The sequence below is a fragment of the Bombina bombina genome, chromosome 10 (genome assembly GCF_027579735.1).
Source record: "Bombina bombina isolate aBomBom1 chromosome 10, aBomBom1.pri, whole genome shotgun sequence".
In the NCBI taxonomy this organism is placed as follows: Eukaryota; Metazoa; Chordata; class Amphibia; order Anura; family Bombinatoridae; genus Bombina; species Bombina bombina.
The window spans coordinates 96910728-96917990 of record NC_069508.1 but is presented as its reverse complement, the minus strand read 5'-3'; positions in this window follow the sequence as shown (position 1 = coordinate 96917990).

The window sequence follows — 7263 nt, the reverse complement described above, 5'->3', positions numbered from 1 at the left end:
TATCTTTTAAAATAATAGTTATTGTAAATACAAAATATATTTTTTGTGACCTGTCACAGCAATTTCTGAAGAAAATTAATTTTATACAGAAAATATTCAATTATGTTAATAAAATTAGCTGTAGACCAATGTGAAATATACATTTAGCTTTTATTCCTTGAGAATGTAGGACCTCTGTGCATAGCCTCTGATTTCAGCTTTACAGTTCAGTTTAATACCAGCCTTAGCCAAACCATTCTCTGGGAATCCAGTCAGAATAATTCCTTCATAATTGTACACATACGTCTTGCTCTCACTAAAGTATGGTTCTGTAATTCATTGTAAGATATGAATTAGTTACAATATTCTGCTACCACTGTAAATTATCTTTCAAATTATTTTGTAGTCAACAAAAGAAGAAGGCTTCTCATACATATATGTGGTGTGTGTATTTTTATTATACAAAATATACGTATTATAAAATATCCCATAAACTATTTATTTTCATTATATATTGAAATGCAGTATTTTGTTTATGCATACAAAAATAGGTATTGAATAAATAATTGTATCAAAAATATTTGTTAATACTAGAATAATTAAGATAATCTAAATTTACATTTGTCTTACATTTTTATATATATTTTCTATTAAATTAATTATATTTAAAATAAAATATGCTTACCAATTTTAGACTTCTCGCTCACTGTAAGGAAAAAAGAAATATATTTATTAGAAAAACAATTAACAAATATATATATATTTATATTTCATGTTTTTTTTTAAATTTTCAGGCTGGTGGTCACATACCCGCTAAGGTGAGCAGAAGAGCTAGGATGATTCCCCTCATTTTGATGGTGAATGTAGACCCAAGATCAAAATGCTCTATTTATACAAGAGAAATCAGGAGCATGTGATGCCAACAAAAGGGGAAGTTTGGTTAATAATAGGGTTGCACCGATACCATTTTTGTATGACTGAGTACAAGTACCGATACTTGTTTTCAAATACTCGCCGATACCAATTACCGATACTTTTTCTTTATGTCATGTGACAGTTTACCAAGCACAATACAGACTAATTAGTTAAGATTCCTTCTTTATAATTATAAAGGACTGTAATTCAAAAGACATTATGAAATAATAAAAAAGTTCACTAAACATGTTTATAAATAAAAAATATTACAATAAAATATTACATTTAAAGGGGTGATGCAATTGGGTTGTAGGGCTGTTATATAACATCAATCTGACATTTGTATGGAGGTTCGACTCTAAGTTGAACAGTCTTTCACTTTCCACACTACTGCATGGGGCAGAAAGATATTTTTGGGCCATTTTAGCCAGACCTGGAAATCTGTTTATTAACTGCCCAGTACTTCAGGGGTTTGTCTGAACGAGGTACAGTGATCTCTCCTACAATAATACAAATAACAGCAATTTGTATTGGCAGAACAGTAGTAAACAATTTTTAGTTTAGTCTCCACTCCAGTTTAAAATGAAATGAGAACATGCAGTTTGAAAAAACGCCACAAGATAGCATATGGGTAGGAAGTGGAGGTATCGGTTTAAGTATCGGTGCATTTGCACGAGTACAAGTACTCATGCAAATACTTGGTATCGGTACCAATACCGATACTAGTATCGGTATCGGTGCATCCCTAGTTAATAATCAATTATTACCCAATGATTTTTTTTTTTTAAATGATCAATTTACAATAAGTTTAAAAAATGTAATTAATTATTAAACAAAAGTAATTTAACATTATACAATTTGTCTTAATGATAGTAAATATATTAAAACATTAATTCATGTATATGTTTTATACTGGAAATCAACAACAGGATTAACAATTGTTGGCCAACTATTAGGTCATGGTAACTTTGTTCAGGTCAGGATGACTGGATACCTCAGAATTGTACCTTTTTATTTTACCAGTCATTCCAAAAGATTGACTAAAGAAATGACAGATCAAAAAGTCAGCAGTTTTTATCATGTTATAATGTTTATTCCAATTGTTTAATTCAGTTTATTTTCTGGCCATTTATGCTCATTTTCTAATTATTTCTTAATGGAATGCTCTATTTTTTATTAGCATTCATTACATTTTTAAATGGCTACTGTGTATTATTGGAATGTCTCTGATGCTGTAGAGATAAGTAACCATACAGCAAAGATTTAAACTATTGTATTGTATATACATTATTAACTTTAAAGTATTAAATATTAATTCAAGCATTAACACAGCTAGAAGTTAGCTTTTTGCACGTGTAGCGTTTTAGAAGTCGAAAGTAAAAACTTTGTGTTCTTGCAAAACCCGACGTATGCAAAAAACTAGACTTCAGATATTACGATATGGCATTCGCCCTATAGACTTCAATAGATCTGCGAATGAAAGAAGAAAACTAACACCTATACTCGCGTGCTAACCCCCATCAAAATAGACCCCCTACTCTATTAACCCCATAAAATGCCGTGGCCTCATTGCAAAACCCCTGGTACACTTCTGAACCCTACACTGCCACAAACGCCCATTGAAATTAACTCGCTTCCCTACTGTCAGGGTGCCAGGAATCAGACTGAGATGAGAAGTGCAAAAATAATCACACTTTTATTCATAGCAAAAAATGATAAAAAGTCCACAATCAGCAGGGTTTGCAGGGCTAGTGCAAATAGATCCAAGCGGTGATCCTGTTCATCCATCCTGGAAATGATGGCAGGTAAAGGTGGATTATTAGCACCATCAGGATTCATGGCCTTTGCGTAATGTCAGGGTGCCAGGAATCAGACTGAGACGAGAAGTGCAAAAATAATCACACTTTTATTCATAGCAAAAAATAATAAAAAGTCCACAAGTCAAATAACAAGCCAGGAGTCAAAACCAGAGCTGGTAGTCAGACGAGCCGAGTCAGGAGCCAAAGCGAATAGTCAGATGAGCCGGAATCAGGAACAAGGAAAACAGCAGAGTCAGGAACAAGCCAGGGAACAGGAACCAGGAAGGACATCAGGCAGCCAGGTAAAAAACTTGGAAAATTAAAAGCCACATCAATTGTCAAAGCGAGAATGTCATTTACTGTCTATCATGATCATGTGACATATTTTACACAGGTATGACTACCCGCAAGTTGAACATTAGAATGACAGAACATCTTAGTAACATCCGCAATGCACAGAAAGACTTAGAAAAGGGCAAACAAATAACTAGCGTGGCAAAACATTTTCTACAGTCTCACTCAGGCAAAACTGCCTCTTTCAAATGTTGGGGTCTGGTACAAATCAAACCTGGAATCAGAGGGGGTAACTGCGAAAAAATCCTGCTACAAAAAGAAACGAGTTGGATTTTCAGACTCAATACAATTATACCCAATGGGATGAATGAGGCTAACAACTTTTGGGTATTTCTTTAAAAACTATATTTACTGAATTTTGATAATATGAAAAAACATGACTATCATCATACTTTGTCATATTACTAACTATATATATATATATATATATATATATATATATAGATAGATAGATAGATAGATAGATAGATAGATATATATATATATAGATATATATATATATAGTTTTTCTAACATATCTACTAATAAGTATCATGAATCACACACATTCTAATACATGAGACAGGTATTATCCATCAATCTATTTTATTGTATTTTATTCGATTACTTTTTCTTCCATTATAATAAATGAACACTAATATATTATGATTACTGAATTATACCAAATATTGATCTGACTAGCGACCTCCTCTTTAGTACAAATGATACTCACAGGTTTAACCTGAATTCCTTTAGAAACAGGAACCTTAATGAGAGAGAGAGTGGGACCCTCAGACAACAGGTATACATTAATCACAGAATATCATATTAGTTCATTTTAATCGCTAACAAATTTTTAAGGTGTATAGTGGCCGCCCATAGCACTTCTCATACATTTAACCAATTTCTTCCCATATCCTAATAACTCTATGTGCAAGTTATATATAATTTTTTGGCTTAATTATAGAGAATAATTACCAGAAAAGTGTATAGTATGAGAACGACATCAGCCTAGTACTACATAATACCAATATGTGTTTTCACACTAAGAAAGTATAATGAATGTAATTATAGGCAATGTAATGTTAGAAATACTATGCATTTTATATGTTTAGCCATATTTAATATTAGAATTCAAGTCTTTATTCATTACCTATAGTTGAGATACTTCCTATAGTTGAAATACTGAATCAAATATGAGGTAGATTAATACTGTAGAGATGGGCACTATTTATTGAGAAATAAAAAGTATTTTTTTCGAAACCTAATAAACTATTACCCTTAGGCAGTAATCTAGTAATCCTAACCATAGGAAGACAACACACAAGAAGATTAGATCATGTCACTTTAATATGAACATCTCACTGCTGAAAGTGATTCCCGGTTTCCAGTGACACTTTGTCACCAAATTCACACACTTTTTAGAACGTTCTATGTTTACTTATAATCTGGAAACAATATAAAAATAAAAGATTATAAAGAGTAATATGTGAACAGGAACATTACTGTGGTAATCTATTCCCCATATGCATACATGGCGCTTGGAATGGATAATACCTAAGGTGTGTGTGTAAATTGGACCAATGGTAATCCCTAATCATGTGTCAAATCGAGATACAACTTTATACAACCCCAAATATAAGTTTTCTTGGTGAAGGGGTAATAATTAGTTACAACACTAATGATTTTTATAACATAATGATTTGAAGCAGACTTTAAGAGGTATTCTTAAATATTTCATAATATTCCAATGTGACACTAAGTTGTCTACAAATACAAAGACGAATGTCTGATTGGATTGCGCTAGATGTGGGTGTGTTTCAAGGGACCAATAGAAATCGCTCATTTACGTGCCGCTCCTAACTGCACCAACGCTACTGATTATTTAGAAAACAAAAGGCATTTATGTCCCATATTATAATCGTATCTTGTGTAAGGGATAAGATCTACATTTTACCAACAATATTACGTTCTCAGTATCACAACCGATTACAACTATATGTAAACATACACATATACTGTATATATGTGTCCTCTAATAAATGACTGACTATATGGGAGGTGAAGGAACAGACCGAGTAACACTCAGTACATGAGATTGCACTAGTAACTACCAAAACATATATATATATGAATAATTGTTTAGCGAGTGTACGTCACAATCCCGCAATAGACAGGGATTGGATTAGAAGTAGGAGTGTTCTCACATGAATCGCTGATTGGTCTAAGGTTTAAGCTTAGTGCTATTTAAAGGGGTGGCACCCGGGCCTCGGTTTGTCCATAGCATTGAGAAAGGCTGATAAGCACAGTCGAAACTAGTTTGCTGCTCATTTTTTTTGCACTTAGTTGCATGTTGGTGATTGTTGTTTTTAAACTTAGTAGTCCATTGTCCCTGTCACCTGAAGCCGAGGGAGCTGCTATCGGCCAGGAAACAGGGGGACAATTGAGACTTAGTTTTAAAGATTGGTACACTGTGGTATTTAGGCCGGTATTTTAAATTACTTATTAAAGTTTTGCTTTTTAATTAACGTTTGACAGGAATGAGTGCTAGCTTAAACCACCTGCTTTAACTGAGGTTTCCTTACCTCTTCTCTCCTTATTTAAAACACAGGAACTCTCACAAACAGGTCTGAGACAACGCAAAGGCAAAGCATACTGAACAGAGGCCCTTTAAATAATAAGTGATGACATCACAATGCTGAGACTGCATCCTGTCTCACATGGATGATGCACACCAGTCTGGCCATGAAAGGAAGTGTAGGAAATGAGCAGCATCCCCCACAATGCACCATAGTCAGGAAGAGAGGTGAGTAAAATGGCTGCCAGCAGCACATGGCAAACAACAGAGAAAAAAACCCTGACAGTACCCTCCCCTCAATGACCCTTCCCCCACGGGAGGACAAAAGGCTAATTGGGGAAACGGGAATGGAAGGCACGGAGGAGGGAGGGAGCATGAACATCAGAGGAGGGAACCCAAGAACGCCCCTCCGGACCGTAGCCCCTCCAGTGAACCAAATACTGTACACAGCTCCTGGACATACGAGAGTCAATAATGCTGCTGACCTCATACTCCTCATTGTTGTCAACAAAGATAGGATGGGGATGAGGCAACACAGTGGTAAACTGATTACAAACCAATGGTTTCAAGAGGGAGACATGAAAAACATTGGAGATGCGCATAGCAGGAGGAAGGTCAAGAGCGTAGGCCACAGGATTAACCCGTTGCAGTATTCGAAAAGGACCAACATCACAGGGAGCCAATTTATTGGAAGGCACATGAAGGTTCAAGTTGCGGGAGGACAGCCAAACTCTCTCACCAACCTGGTAGGAAGGTGCGGGCAGACGCTTACAATCAGCCTGGAACTTTTGGCGCTGCATAGAACGATGAAGGCAATCCTGGATCTGCACCCGCGTGAAACGGAGTTGCCGGAGATGCTCCTCCAAAGCCAGAATACCCTGAGACATGAATGAATCGGGCAACAAGGATGGTTGAAACCCATAATTCGCCATGAGCGATGACCAGTCTAAAAGTGGGTGGGGCGGACGTCCCCAAGTGCACGTGGGGTGCCCCTCCTTCCCCTTGCGGGTGGGTCAGAAGAGCTCGACACCCCTCAGTAGCGTTTCCTTGAGCAGAGAGCCTCTCCGCTGCAGTTTCTGTTTTGGGCCGCTTACCTCCAGCAGGGCTGGGTTATGTTTTTAGGGATAAGTGCTTGCCGCCATCTTGCCTGTCAGTTCAGTATTTTCTGATGTTTCAGTTAAATAAATATTTTGACCCTTGACGGTCAAAAATTTTACCCACACTCAGTTTCTGTGTCTTTTATTTATTATGTTAAGTTATAAATAAAATGTTAAATTAAGTTAAGCCTCTCTGCTGGTAACAACTGAAAGGCATTTAATCCCTTAGGTACACATATACTTTTTTAATGGGAAAGTTTAAATATATGGTATTTGATTAGTTAAGGTTTACCATCACTTTAAGTCAAATTTTAACAACGTTTTAAATAGAATTGTTCATTATATCCTGAAATTTGAGAAAAGGGTGAGTTATATTATTTACCTATTTTTTGTCTAATCATTTTTATCATTTTTTATATTTAATTGTAAGCGCCTATATTATGAGAACTTCCTAGATATCTAAAGGTCTTAATTGTAATCAAGCAGAGCTACACATCGTCTCCTCCTGTGAGGGAAACTCCATTGGTGGTGTATAGATAAGGAGGTAGATGAAGAGAAGGGG